The sequence below is a fragment of the Rattus norvegicus genome, chromosome X, assembly GCF_036323735.1.
Source record: "Rattus norvegicus strain BN/NHsdMcwi chromosome X, GRCr8, whole genome shotgun sequence".
NCBI lineage: Eukaryota > Metazoa > Chordata > Mammalia > Rodentia > Muridae > Rattus > Rattus norvegicus.
In genome coordinates, this window is record NC_086039.1 from 125742740 (window position 1) to 125757628 (window position 14889).

General features: G+C 42.0%; 1 protein-coding gene across 5 annotated transcripts in view; it reads left to right on the forward strand.

The window, feature by feature from the left end:
* Positions 1–13367: 13367 nt before the first annotated feature.
* Positions 13368–14889, forward strand: part of Xiap (X-linked inhibitor of apoptosis) — a 47873-nt gene continuing 46351 nt past the window's right edge. For 2 of the 5 annotated variants that reach the window (XM_063280279.1, XM_063280277.1), the window contains exons 1-2: positions 13368–13607; positions 14385–14468. The gene's annotated coding sequence lies outside the window, so the exon portion shown is untranslated. The remainder of the gene's footprint in view (positions 13608–14384; positions 14469–14889) is intronic. The other 3 variants (XM_063280278.1, XM_063280280.1, XM_006257509.5) reach the window with 2 other exon arrangements.

Below are 14889 nucleotides of genomic sequence, written 5' to 3' on the forward strand. Positions count from 1 at the left end.
GGAAGTGCAAGGGCCTGTGTTCGGTCCCCAGCTCCGAAAAAAAAAAAAAGAACAAAAAAAAAAAAAAAAAAGAGGAACAAGAATACCCTTGGCAGGGAATAGAGAGGCAAAGATTAAAACAGACACAGAAGGAACACCCATTGAGAGCCTGCCCCACATGTGGCCCATACATATACAGCCACCAAACTAGATAAGATGGATGAAGCAAAGAAGTGCAGAACGACAGGAAACGGATGTAGATCTCTCCAGAGAGACACAGCCAGAATACAGCAAATACATAGGCGAATGCCAGAAGCAAACCACTGAACTGAGAACAGGACCCCCGTTGAAGGAATCAGAGAAAGAACTGGAAGAGCTTGAAGGGGCTCGAGACCCCTTATGAACAACAATGCCAAGCAACCAGAGCTTCCAGGGACTAAGCCACTACCTAAAGACTATACATGGACTGACCCTGGACTCTGACCTCATAGGTAGCAATGAATATCCTAGTAAGAGCACCAGTGGAAGGGGAAGCCCTGGGTCCTGCTAAGACTGAACGTGATTGTTGGGGGGAGGGCGGCAATGGGGGGAGGATGGGGAGGGGAACACCCATAAGGAAGGGGAGGGATTAGGGGGATGTTTGCCCGGAAACCGGGAAAGGGAATAACACTCGAAATGTATATAAGAAATACTCAAGTTAATTTTTAAAAAAAGGGGAAAAAAAAGAATAAAACAGAACAAGTGTAAAAAAAAAAAAAAGAGCACTGACTGCTCTTCCAGAGGTCCTGAGTTCAATTTCCAGCAACCACATGGTGGCTCACAACCATCTGTAAACGGGATCCAGTGTCCTCTTCTGATGTGTCTGAAGACAGCTACAGTGTGCTTATAATAAAGAAATAATAAATAAATAAATAAATAAATAAATAAATAAATAAATAAATAAATACATGAATAAGGCCAGGGATGGTGGCACATGACTTCAATCCCAGCAATTGAGCGGAAGAGGAGTGTGAATCTGTTAGGTTGAGACCAGCTTGGTCTTTATAGAAAATTACAAGCCAGCCAGGGCTACATAGTGAGACTCTGACAATATCTTTAAAACATTGATCTTAGAGCTCCAAAGATGGCTCATCTGTTAAGAGCACTGGCTGCTCTTTCAAAGGACCAGGGTTTGATTCCCAGCACCCATAGGTTAGTTAGTAACTTTCTGTAACTCCATTTCAAAGTACCTCAGTCCCCTTCTGATCCCTTCAGGACATGCATGTACACCGTGTGTAGACATGCAGGCCAAACACTCATACACATAAAATGAACAATAAATATTTTTAAAAATTAAATTAAAAATGAGCAAAAGTTAATGAGAATAGACTTCATAAATGAGCTAGTGGTAGTTGCTTACAAATATTATATTCAAATGCTTTCATTTGAATTGAAAATAAAGTCAGATTGTTAAAAATGTGCAAATCTCAATTGACAGGATTTGTTTTGAACAGTCTGACTGATTCTGTCAATGAGATTATATAATGCACTATTTCTATAAACTCATGAATGTAAGTGAGCAGTGCCAAGGCATTAATGAAAGCATATTTAAAGCACAAGGGAAGATAGGGACATTTCATTTTAAAGTCGACAGTGGTAAAGACTGCTTCAAATTATCAATAGCTTCTTTTCAGCACTATCTGACTATATCAAACAAATTAACTGATCTCCAAGTAAGACAACAGAGGAACAAAACTACTGGTCATTCAATAAGCTTCTTGGTATAGGTGGTAGAAACTGTGAGTCGCAAACAACTCCACATAATGAGTGACAGGTCGGTTGCACTTCCAGTGGATTCAAATCACTCATTTTCACCAAATTTAAGGGAAAGCTTAATTAAATAGAGTGATTACAATATATCATTTTTGATAAGTCACTATGTGTCTTTTGTGCTTTTTTTTTTTTGACAGAAGACTCAGGATGAGTTCAGATAAGTAAATGCCATTGCTATTATGACACGTTATTCTCATTTTCTTTTTTTTTCTTTTTTTTTTTCTTTTCTTTTTTTCGGAGCTGGGGACCGAACCCAGGGCCTTGCGCTTGCTAGGCAAGTGCTCTACCACTGAGCTAAATCCCCAACCCCTATTCTCATTTTCTTATGTGTTTGAACAAGTCTCTTGATGTATTATGTCTATAAAAATAGAAACAAGGGTGGGACCTGCAGCAATGGCCTCATGGTTAAGAGCACTGGCTGTTCTTTCAGAGGTCTCAGGTCCCATTGTCAGCACCATACATACCACGCATAACTTCAGATGAGGGGATCTAGAAGCCTTTTTTTTTTTTAAGTTTTTGTTGATTTTTCCAAATAAGGATGAATAGCTCTATAAAAATGAGATACAAGGGCTGGGGATTTAGCTCAGTGGTAGAGCGCTTACCTAGGAAGCGCAAGGCCCTGGGTTCGGTCCCCAGCTCCGAAAAAAAAGAACCAAAAAAAAAAATGAGATACAAGAAAGACAGTTGGGAAGCAGGAGTTTGCTCTCGGAGACAGCTACGCTATGGGAGACTCGGGTTCTGAGACGCTCTGGGACCACCTTGCGTTCTTGTGCTGTTAACGGCTTAGTGCCGGTGCCGGTCACTGGCCTCGGAACCCGATCCAATGATCCCTTTGAACTCAACACTTCAGACACTCAGTGTGAAGAGCTGTGTAAACGGAGTCTGCTTCAGTGCCTTTGGAGCCATGACCGGGCACGAACACGAAGAGCTCCTTTAGGCTGTGGCCTCTCGTCAGTCCAGCCGTCTCAGCAGTTCCGAGGCCCATCGTCTGCCCCCCTCTCGTGCTGTAAGCTATAGTAGCAGTTCTGGCAGACAGTTGAGGGGATCTAAGACCCACTTCTGCTCTCCACAGGTAACAGACATACATTCAGGCATAAGTATACTCAGATGCATATAATAAAAATATTTTTTGATAATTAGAAAGCAAGAACCAAAACTGAGGAGGTGGTTCTGTGGTTAAGAGAACTTACTGGAAGGTAAGTGTAGTGTTGCATGCTAAATCACAGCACTCCGGAGACAGAGGCAGGCTGGTCTCTGTGAGTTTGAGGCCAGCCTGGTCTGCAGAGTGAGTTCCAGGACAGCCAGGACTATATAGTGAGACCAGGTCTTGAAAAAAAAAAAAAGGAAGAGCACTTACTGGTCTCTCAGAGGACCAGAGTTCATATCTTAGCACCCACATGGGCAGTTAGTTCATGCCCCTTTATGGTCTTTGTGGGCAGCATGTGTGTGTGTGTGTGTGTGTGTGTGTGTGTGTGTGTGTGTGTGTGTGTGTGTGTGTGCTGTGTATGTGATATATATATACACACACATATATACATATATATACATATATTTACACACACACACACTTTGAAAAAAAGAAAGAATTGATGCTGAATTCTGTCACATTCTGATGACATAGTACTACTCATTTATACCTATGCGAGGAAAAAAAAAGATCTAATAGTTAAAACTTATGCTTGCTGGGCTGGGGATTTAGCTCAGTGGTAGAGCGCTTACCTAGGAAGCACAAGGCCCTGGTTTCGGTCCCCAGCTCCGAAAAAAAAGAACCAAAAAAAAACAAAAAAAAAAAACAAAAAAACAAAAAAAAAACTTATGCTTGCTAATAAAGTACTCTTATTTCAGGAGGCCTAATGTATTCCAGGTTGGTATTAAACTCATTGTGTAGATGACAATGGCCTTGGACTCCTGATCTCTGGTGGCCACATCCCAAGTACTGAGATTCCAGGTGCATATCACCATGGTAATCTAAAGAGTCATTTTATATTCATTTTTGCTGAAAAGAAATGTGATAAATGATCAGTAAAAAACTGCCCTCACAGGCTAGAGAGATGGCTCAGCAGTTAAGAGCACTGGCTGCTCTTCCAGAGGTCCTGAGTTCAATTCCCAGCAACCACATGGTGGTTCACAACCATCTATAATGAGATCTGATGTCCTCCTCTCGGTGTCTGAAGACAGTGACAGTGTACTCACATATATAAATATAAATCAATCTTAAAAATAAAGACTGTGCCCACTCTAGTTGCCATAACCAAATATTACAGAGTGGGTAATGGAAACAAGGGATAGTATATTCTTATGACTGCAGGATGGAAACCTGGACACAACCCCTGTCAGTAAACATGCAGGCTTCTGATTCCCATGTCCCCACATAAGGATTCTCACACAGATCCCTTTACGAGAGCACCAATTCCATTGGAACACCCCCCCACACACATGATCTCAGATATCTCATTTAAACCTAATTACTTCCCAAAGGCCCTATATTCAGACACTCAGTGACAATCATACATTCAGCATATAAACTTGGGGAAGAAATAATTCAATCCATACATTTTTTAATAAAGCATAAAATCACGTTACATTAAGATGAAATTCAATGGGGTAAATATAATGGAAAAAGTAATTAGAATTGAAGGTGATTTATACAAACTTTCTATTATTGTTATTGTTTTGATGACGATTACGATTAGAATGCTTTTGAGACAGGGTCTTTCTATTATGTAGCTCTGGCTGTCTTTCAAGTCACTCTGTAGACCAGGTGGCCTCAAAGAACAGAGTTCTTCCTGCTTCTGCTTCCTAGTGCTGGGATTAAAGCATGTACTACCATGCTCAACTTGGTTTTGCCTTTCTTTTTTTTTTTTTTTTTGGTTCTTTTTTTTTTTTTCAGAGCTGGGGACCAAACCCAGGGCCTTGTGCTTCCTAGGCAAGCGCTCTACCACTGAGCTAAATCCCCAACCTGGTTTTGCATTTCTAAAGGTAGTTTTATGTAACCCAGGCTATCCCCAAACCTCCTATGTATTGAACAGAACCTTGAACTTCTGATCCTCTCGCTTCACAAACTTTCCAAGAGCTGGGATTATGAGCATGCCCCACTGTGCTCACCTGTGTGTGGTTGATTTTTATAGTAGTAATATAGTGTTCAAAGTATTAGGCAGGGAATGGTGGTGCGTGCTTTGTAATCCCAGCCCTTGGGAGATAGAGGCAAAAGGATCAGGAATTCAGGTTCATTCTAGGTTACATAGTGAATTCAAATTAGATACCACCCCCCCAGGCTATACAAGACCTTATAAGAAACAAAAAGTCAAGTGTGCTGTGGTGCTTGTCACTGCTTAAGGTAGCAGTCTACCGTGTCCAGATAGCCCCTCTGAGCTTGGTGCAAAATGGAGGACTCCTTTTTCTTAGTGGGGCTTCCTCTTCTCTGCCTAATCTGGGGAGCCCAGCCCCCAATCTTCTACCTGAGGAATGTCACATTGTCCTTGGCAAACCTACAAGTTCAACTTCCTGTTTCCTGATAAGAACCTACCTAGCAAGTACTTGGGATTACTGGAATGCCTCTCCGTACAAATGAAGCATTCACAGTACTTTAAACTCAAGCCAATGATTTCATTTACCCTGAAAACAGCTTTCCACTCTCCAAGGTTCAAATATAGCCCTTGGTCAACCAACTAAAGTGTATGTACACAAGCTCATATTGTCTACGAGAGCTGTTTCATTAAAATCCTTGGCTAAGAGCCTTCCACCTTACACACACACACATCCCTGTACTCCCAGCCTGACCAGGATCCTGTAGATCCTACCTGGTGTGCAACAGTGCCTGGCCCTACGAAGGCTGAAGGAAGAAAAGAAACACGGCTGGATCCCAACACGCACAGCACAGTGCAGCAGCTCTATAATCTTAGCACTTGGGAGGTATGTGAGGCAGGAAGATCACTGAAGATTTGAGGCCAGCCTGGTCTACATAGCAAGTACTAGGCTGGTCGAAGCTGCATGTGAGGCTGCATGGAAAGACCTCCAACAGAATAAGCACAAAAATATCTTTACGTTTTATAGAACTGGGGGTTGAACTCATGCTAGGCAAGGACTCTCCCACTGACCAACAACCTTAGTCCTTTACTCAGCAATTGGATATTGCTATGTTTACCTAAGTTGGTTTTGAACTCCTGAACCTAGACAATCATTTGCTTCAACCTCCTGAGAGTCAGGACTACTGGCACATCCTAACACCCAGCTATATTTATTTTTAACCGTAAAAAATTGTGCATACTTATGGGACATCAAGTGATAGTTAAAAACATTGTATATGTGTTTAAATATCTTCTATCAGTTTCACTCTTAGTGAATTTTTTCAAAAGCCTAATTTGTTTTGTTTTGAGACAAGATCTCATTGTGTACCTCCAGCTGTCCTCTAACATACAAAGATCTTTCTATTTTAGCATACAGAATGCTGGAATTAAAGGCATGTCACCACACCTGACACACTAGAACTTCTTTTTTTTTTCCTTTTTTTTTTTTTCTTTTTTTTCCGGAGCTGGGGACCGAACCCAGGACCTTGCACCGCTGAGCTAAATCCCCAACCCCCTGAGCTAAATCCCCAACCCCAGAACTTCTTAATCATATTCAAATCCACTTAATTACCCATTGATTAAACTTTCCCTATCCCTCTCCATCCCTTACTCTCTACTGTCTGCTACCTACCATTTTATCAACTTGTGTGAGATCAATTCTGTCTTCTCTGTGTGGCTTATTTCACTTAACATAGTTCTCTCCATCCAAGTCACAAATCACAGTTTTTTATCCAGTCACCAGTTGATAGACACTCAGGTTATTTCTGTTTTGAAGTTATTATAAATACTGCTGCAGTTAATGAGAACATGGAATGCAGATGACCCAGTAGTGTAATTTGCTAGATCACATGGTAGATATGTTTTAGATTCTCTTAGGAATTTTCTTTTTCTTCTTTGTTCTTTTCTTTCTTTTTTAAAGATTTATTTATTTATTATATATAAGTACACTGTAGCTGTCTTCAGACACACCATAAGAGGACATCAGATCCCATTATAAATAAATGGTTGTGAGCCACCATGTGGTTGCTGGGAATCTAACTCAGGACTTCTGGAAGAGGAACTGTCTCTCCAGCCCTCTTTTCTTTCTCTTATTTTCCCCAAGACAGGGTTTTCTCTGTGTAGCCCTGGCTGTCCTGGAACTCACTCTGTAGACCAGGCTGGCCTTCAACGAAGAGATCTGCCTGCCTCTGCCTCCTGAGTGCTGGGATTAAAGGCTTGCATTACCATTGTCAGGCTTTTGTTGTTTTCTTGAAACAGTGTAACTCAGCACAGATCTGAATGTTCTGGAACTCACTGTGTAGACCAGGCTGGACTTGAACTCAGACATGCGACAAACACCTGTCAGGTTTGGAACTTTTGTAATGCTTTTTCTTTCTTTAGGTATGGTTTTATCTTCCAGATTAAACTGGCCTGAAACTGATTATGCAGCTCTGACTAGTCTTTTTTTTTTTTTTCGGAGCTGGGGACCGAACCCAGGGCCTTGTGCTTGCTAGGCAAGTGCTCTACCACTGAGCTAAATCCCTAGCCCCTTCTGACTAGTCTTGTAGCAATTCTTCTGCCTTAGCCTCCTAAATGCTGACATTACAGGCATGTGACCATGTCTCCATTTGTACCAACTTATGTACAAAGGTTCTCTTTTCTCTACATCCTCATCCTCGTTGTTAAATTTGATTTTTTTTTTGAGACAGGTTCTCTTGTATCTTTGGTAAGCCTTAAACTCACTGTGTAGCTAAGGATCTTGAACTCCTGACTCTCATGCCTACGTTAACCTAGTGCTGGCATTACAGGCATGTGTCACTGTGCCCAGCTTTTTGAAGTGCCAAAGGTTAAATCCTGGACCTTGGGCATGCCAAGCGAGTACCCAAATACACCCCAGCCCCAGCCCTTGATAGTTTTTTTTAAAGATTTATTTTATGTATGTGACTACACTGTAGCTGTCTTCAGACACACCAGAAGAGGGCATCGGATCACATTACAGATGGTTGTGAGCCACCATGTGGTTGCTGGGATTTGAACTCAGGGCCTCAGGAAGAGCAGTTGGTGCTCTTAACCACTGAGCCATCTCTCCAGCCCCCTTGATAGTTTTTTTTTTCATTTACCATCTCAGCCATTTTTTTTATTTATTTATTTATTTATTTATTTATTTATTTATTTATTTATTTATTTATTTATTTTCCGGAGCTGGGGACCGAACCCAGGGCCTTGTGCTTGCTAGGCAAGAGCTCTACCGCTGAGCTAAATTCCCAACCCCGATAGTTTTTAATACAATTAGTTTTAAGGGTCTAAGTGGATAGCTCCTTGTGGCTCTGATTTCATTTCCTGATGATTAGTGATGAGGAGGGTTTTTGTTTGTTTGTTTTTTGTTTTTACATACTTTTAGCTATGTTTCTGAGACAGGGTCTTACTATGTAGCCCTGTATATCTTAGAATTCACTATATAGACATGGCTACCTTCAAACTCATGGAGATCCTCCTGCCTCTGCTTCCCAAGTACTTGTATTAAAGACCATTTAGCATTCTTGTATCTTCTTTTGAGAAACTTCTGCTTAGGCAATTTTTTTTTTATATTTTATACTTCAGTTGGTTTTTTTGTTTGTTTTATTTTTGGTTTTTTTTTGTTGTCGTTGTTGTTGTTGTTTTTTGTTTTTTGTTTTGTTTTGTTTTTTTTTTTTTTTGGCTTATTTGTACTTGGAGCAGAGCCTTACCACGTAGCCCAGACTGGCCTCAAATTCACTAACTTTTTGCAACAGACTGCCAGGTGCTAGAAAGATAGATACGCTTCATCAAGCTCAGCTTGAGAGCGTGTCTTTTAGACACACTGCTACTCTCTCTGCTGGGAACTTTCTTGTTTCCAGGGTTACTGCAATCGTTTCCTAAGTTCCTTTCCATTTCTAACTTCAAATCCTTTTAGTATATTATGCTGTCATAGTGATTTTCTAAAAGCCAGCTTTGATTTCCAATTCTTTGTGATAGGCCAGGCAGAGGGGTTCAGGCCTACAGTGCTAATGCTTGGAAAGCTGAAGCTTGGGGATCACAAGTTAGAATACAGCCTGTCTCAAGGAAACATGAAATACAACAAAACAAAGCACAAATCTAGTGACTCTTTTGATGTTTTCTTTGCCATAGAAGCATTTCTAAAACTTTACTGCACCGTAAACCTGCCAAGTCTGGTGATAGATAGCTGTGCTCTTATCTTAGCTACTTGGGAGGCTGAACCAGAAAGGTGGAACCCAGCCTAGGATATATAGCAGGTTCAAGGGCAACCTAGGGACAGACACCTTGTCTCACAACTAAAATATAAATTAATTAATTAACTTAGGTGTGTGTGTGTGTGTGTGTGTGTGTGTGTGTGTATGTGCATACAGTGCCCATGGAGGCCAGAATAGGGAGTCAAAACACCTGGACTAGAGTTAAGCTGGTTGCCAGCCACTATGCGATTTCTAGAAACGCAGTTCCTCTACAAAATGAGTAAGCTCTTAACTGCTGAGCTCTCTCTCCAGTCAAATGGAAAGAAAGAACGAACTTCGGCCAGAGTTGTTTCATTTTCTTTTGTTGTGTTGCTTTCTGAGATAGGGCTTCACAGAGCCCAGGCTTACCTTGAACTCTTCATCTTCTTGTCTCCACCTACTCAATGCTGCAGTGACCCACACCTGCTTTACGTGATGCTGGCACAATCATTCTACCAATTAAACTGTATTGCATCCCCTGGCATTCTTTTAATTCATGTTCTGATCGCAAACCTAGCAGAATGCCAAGCATGCACGATGCTCTTAATTTAGGTTCTCTCTAAAGTGCACCACCACTCATTTACCAGAGCCCACTCCTGCAGTGACATCTGTCTGGTGGAGCCAACAAGAGGGATCCTGGGTGCAGATCAAAACAGACTACATTAGACTTCAGCATTAATTTATTTTTCAATATAGGGTCTCATGTAGCCCAGGATAGCTTCCAACTTACTATATAGCCAAGGCTGGCTATGAACACTTTTTTAGTTCTGGATTTGTTTGTTTGATTGGTATTTCCTTCAAGACAGGGTCTCACTGTGTAGCTCTGGCTGTCTTGGAACTCAGCCAGACTGACCTCGAACTAAACAGAGATCGACCTGCCTCAGCCACCTAAGTGCTGTCGTTAAAAGTGCGCACCATGAAGCTGGGCCATAACTCTCAACTCTTGTTCCTCCCGTGTCTGTTTCCCAAGAGCTAGGATCACAGGTGTGCAGCATCACAGCTTGCCAAGACTTCCGTCTTGAAGGACAACTAAGAATTGGGTAAATGAAGCGGTGGAATTTAAGCTGACAGGTCAGAACATAATAAGGCATAGAAATGGAACAACATATCTTGGATGCTGGTATGGCAGTTAATGCTTTATGGCGAGAGTGGAGCTGCTGACATTTACTGTGTGTTTACTGTGGTACACTATGTTAATCGTGTTACATAGTGACAAAGGCTTCATCCTTAATCAAACTGTAGTCTGCCTCTTCTTGGTTGTGTCCTAAGTCCAGTTAGTCCAGTTTTACTAAGAATTTGAGTCTCTAGCAACCGCCACCCTCAGTGTCTGATCACATCCTTCCTTCTGTGCTCATCACTCTGGTCAGCCTCCAGCAAGAATTCCCCTAGATTTGACATTTCCTCTTGGTAGTTTTCCATTTGCTGACCCCTATCCTTCCCCTTGGCTACCCGCTGCTATTCTTCCTTCCTATGGTTGAAGCTGAACCTAACTTCCTTCCTGTGCTGCAAAATTTCCCCTGCAGTGGTCACCACACACACCACGATACAGCCTTTCCTTAACAGACATCATGAAAAGTATTTTAATAATACAGGATCACATCTGTTCTTCATGCAACCTTTATGAGAGGCGTAATTTGTTAATACCATTTTACTAAATAGAATCCTGGAGGTTGACAGTTTCCTGATGATTCAATATGTAAAGATTTAGCTATTTATTATGTATAAGTAAACTGTAGCTGTCTTCAGACACACCAGAAGAGGGCATCAGATCCCATGACAGATGGTTGTGAGCCACCATGTGGTTGCTGGGATTTGAACTCAGGACCTCTAAAAGAGCAGTCAATGCTCTTAACCGCTGAGCCATCTCTCCATCCTGGATTCAATATTTAAAATGGCTCAGTGGGAGGGAGGCTACAAAGAGTGGAAGAGGCTTGAGAGAAGCACTTGGGGCCAGATTCAAACATTTTGTCTTAGTTCATTTGAGCTGCCATAACAAAAATACCAGACACAAATTTATTTAGTCTCAGGTCAGAAATCTAATGTTGTTGTTTGTTGTTGTTGTTGAAGGATGAAGTCTCAGATCAAGGTGTGAAAAAGTTCCCTTTCTTCTAAGGCCTTGGTCCTTGGCTTGCACATTGCCACCTTCATTCCTAGGCACTCATATGATCACCGTGTACGTGCATCATTGATATTTCTTTTAGTGACCTCCTTGCCTATTATAAGGACATCAATCAAGTATTATTAGGTTCCACTATGGCCACCACACTATAACTTAGATACATCTTCAAATATCTCTAAATATAGTCACGTTCTTAAACTAGGAAACAGGAATCCAACATATAATTGGGGGAGATACAATGGCTTCCATCCATAGCTCTGTAAAGGATTTGAACTTTAACTTGTAGACCAGTTATTCTGAAGCCTGCTGGTGAGTCAGAGTCACCGGAAGATCTTTTGGAAAACGACTAATTCCAGGATATGATTCAGATTCAGTCACTCTGGGCTATGCTCTGGGGAGAAGTTTAGTTCCTCTATCCTTTCCGGTTGGTTCTGGTACAGTCAGGTTTTTCTCCCTATCCCCACCCAGGTCCTAGGAATTGATCAGAGGGCCCTACATGTGTTACATAAGCACTTATCACTGAGTTATACCTTCAGCCCTGTTTATAACTCTGAGGGCCAAGCTGGGTGGTGGCAAACGCCTTTAGTCCTAGAATACTGAAGGCAGAGGCAGGCGGATCTCTATGAGTCTAAGGCCAGCCTGGTCCACAGGGTGAGTTCCAGGACAGTCAGGGCTCCACAGATAAACCCTATCTCGAAAAACAAGCAAGCAAACAAAAGAATCTGTAGGCCAGCAAAATGGCTCAGTGAGGTGGGTGGCTCAGTGGAGAGAAAGCACTTGCCTTGCAAGCCTGATTACCTGAGTTCAATTCTTAGATTCCAAGATGATGGAAGGTGAGAATCAACTCTTTTTTTTAAAGATTTATTTATTTGTTATACATAAGCACACTGTAGCTGTCTTCAGACACACCAGAAGAGGGCATCACATCTCATTACAGATGGTTGTGAGCTACCATGTGGTTGCTGGGATTTGAACTCAGGACCTCTAGAAGGGCAGTCAGTGCTCTAACCGTTGAGCCATCTCTCCAGACTCTTGAACGTTGTCTTCTCTCTATTGCTGATGCTAAGAAGTGCTTGCTGACAGGAGCCTGATTCAGCTGCCAGAGCCTTACTTATACAGATGCGGGTGCTTGAAGCCAAAACCATTGGACTGTTCATAGGGACCCCAATGGAGAAGTTAGGGGAAGGACTGAAGGAGCTGAAGGGGCCTTATTTGTCATTAATGGGAGGGGAAGCCCTTGGTCTTATGAAGGCTCAATGCCCCAGTATAGAGGAATGCTAGGGCAGTGAGGCTAGAGTGGGTGAGTGGGTGAGTGAGAACCCTCGTAGAAGCAGGGTAAGGGGAGATGGGATAGTGGGTTTGCAGAGGGGAATAAATAAAATATCCAATTAAAAAAATAAAGTTGTCTTCAGACCTCTAAACCCACAGCATCACACACAAACAGCCATACTGACACGGACGTGCACACAATCACATCAAAAAAGTAAAAATTTTAAAACAGAAAAAAAGTAACAGACAAAAAGAACACTTAGACCATGGTGGCTAAGTGTTAGCAGTTAACAGACACTAATTATGTTAGCACACACTAACTGGGACTATTTACATTTAAGATATGAATCCATTCAGCTCTTTGGCTTCTAGTTCATATTCTTTCTATCTAAACACACATCCCATTATCCATATTGACCCCCAACAAGCCAGCTTTCATCCTGGATCTTAACCCCAGTAGTTTTTGCCTTCCCTGAATCCAGACGCACAGGGCCAATTTCCTGACCTTGGGTCTGTTTTGATATTGTTGACTCTTTGAACACTGAGGAGATTGGGGATAGCCTTAGGACTGGTCTAGTATATAGAAATCTTGGGTGGACTTTTCCCTTAGTTTGAGATGATTCTAGGAGCTTCTTTCTCTACCCCTAAACTGTTTGACCCCTTCCCTGGAAGATCAAGGCAGGGAAGGAAAGGGAGGGCTAGGGAGAGACAGCAGTTTTGTCAGCACAAGATAAGGGCATTTTATGACTACACAAAGAGAGGAAATTGCAGTTGCAAAGAATGTGGGAAAGGTTAACACTGAGACACCAGAGCAAAAGTCAGGAGACAACTGGATGTGATTGGTCCATACCTATAATCTCAGAAACGCAGGAAACTGAAACCAAAGTCCCAGGAGGAGTTACAAACCAGTCTGCAGAGCTTGTTAAGGAAAAGAGAGAGAATGAGAAAGCAAGAGAGGGAGAAAGTCAGAGCGCTAGGAAGAAACCAAAACAGAAAAACAGAAAGGGAAAGAAAGAAAGAAAGAAAGAAGCCAGAGGGCAGGAAGGTAGACGCTGCAAGCAGATGCCACTTGCTTATCATGAATGATCTTCACAGAGGCGGTCTTCTGACTGAGAACAGCACGGTCCTTGGCAGGTATGTATCCCTTCCTGTAAAAGGACTCAAGATGAGAGTTTTAAGGGCAAAGCCTGGGTTCACTCTACTCACATAGCTTCACTCGAAGCACTTCTGCTTTTTCTAACTACTATGTTTGGGCTTTATCATAGAGGGGTTTTATTATTATTATTTATTACATATAAGTACACTGTCAGTCTCTTCAGACACACCAGAAGAGGGCATCAGATCTCATTACAGATGGTTGTGAGCCACCATGTGGTTGCTGGGATTTGAACTCAGGACCTCTGGAAGAACAGTCGGTGCTCTTAACCACTGAGCCATCTCTCCAGCCCCGTATCATATAGTTTTTGCAAAAAAGTTTCAATGCTAAACCATTCTGATTGCTCTCAGCAGGTAACTGCAGCTTTTACTTTGGGTAAAACCTTGCTGCCACTGAGGTCTGGTGACTACTGTCAGTTCTTCTCTTTCTATCTCCTGCCTTTAGTCTCCAAAGCTGTGTCCTTTCTCCTATTTACAGCAAAGGCTTCTGGTTGCACTTGATTCTTTTATCTTTTCCTCATTTCCTATGAATTCTTATGTCATCCATTTTTTTTCCTGTGTGGCAGCATAGTAAATGTCTGTTTAAATGATTTCCTGGGCCTGTGGTGGTTTGACTATGCTTGGCTCAGGGAGTGGCGCTATTTGGAGGTGTGGCCTTGTTGGAGGGAGTGTGTCACTGTGGGCGTGGGCTTTAAGACCCTTGTCCTAGATGCATGCAAGCCAGTCTTCTCCTGTTTGTCTCCGAATATGATGTAGAACTCTCATCTAACTCCTGCACTATGCCTGCCTGGACACTGCCATACTCCCACCTTGATGATAATGGACTGCACCTCTGAACCTGTAAGCCAGCCCCAATTGAATGTTGTTCTTATAAGACTTGCCTTGGTCATGGTGTCTGCTCACAGCAGTAAAATCCTAAGTAAGACAGGGCCACTGGCAGGGTTTTCTCTGATTTTTGTTGTTGTTTTGTCTTGCTAGCATTAAGGTCTCATGTATCTCAGACTGGCTTGAAACTTACTGTGTAGCCCATGGATGGCCTTGAACTTCTGGCCCTCCTGTCCTCACCCCTGGAATACTAAGATTACAGGTGTATGCCATCATGCCTAACTTTGGACACTATCACCTTCAGCAGTTGCAGTCTAGTACCTTTGTATACTTTTCTCTAATATTTTCCTTAACTTAGAAAAATTCCAAGTAAATATCCTTGTACAGGGATGGGTAAGATCTCAATAGTTTTTTCTTTTCTTTTTTTTTTTTTTTT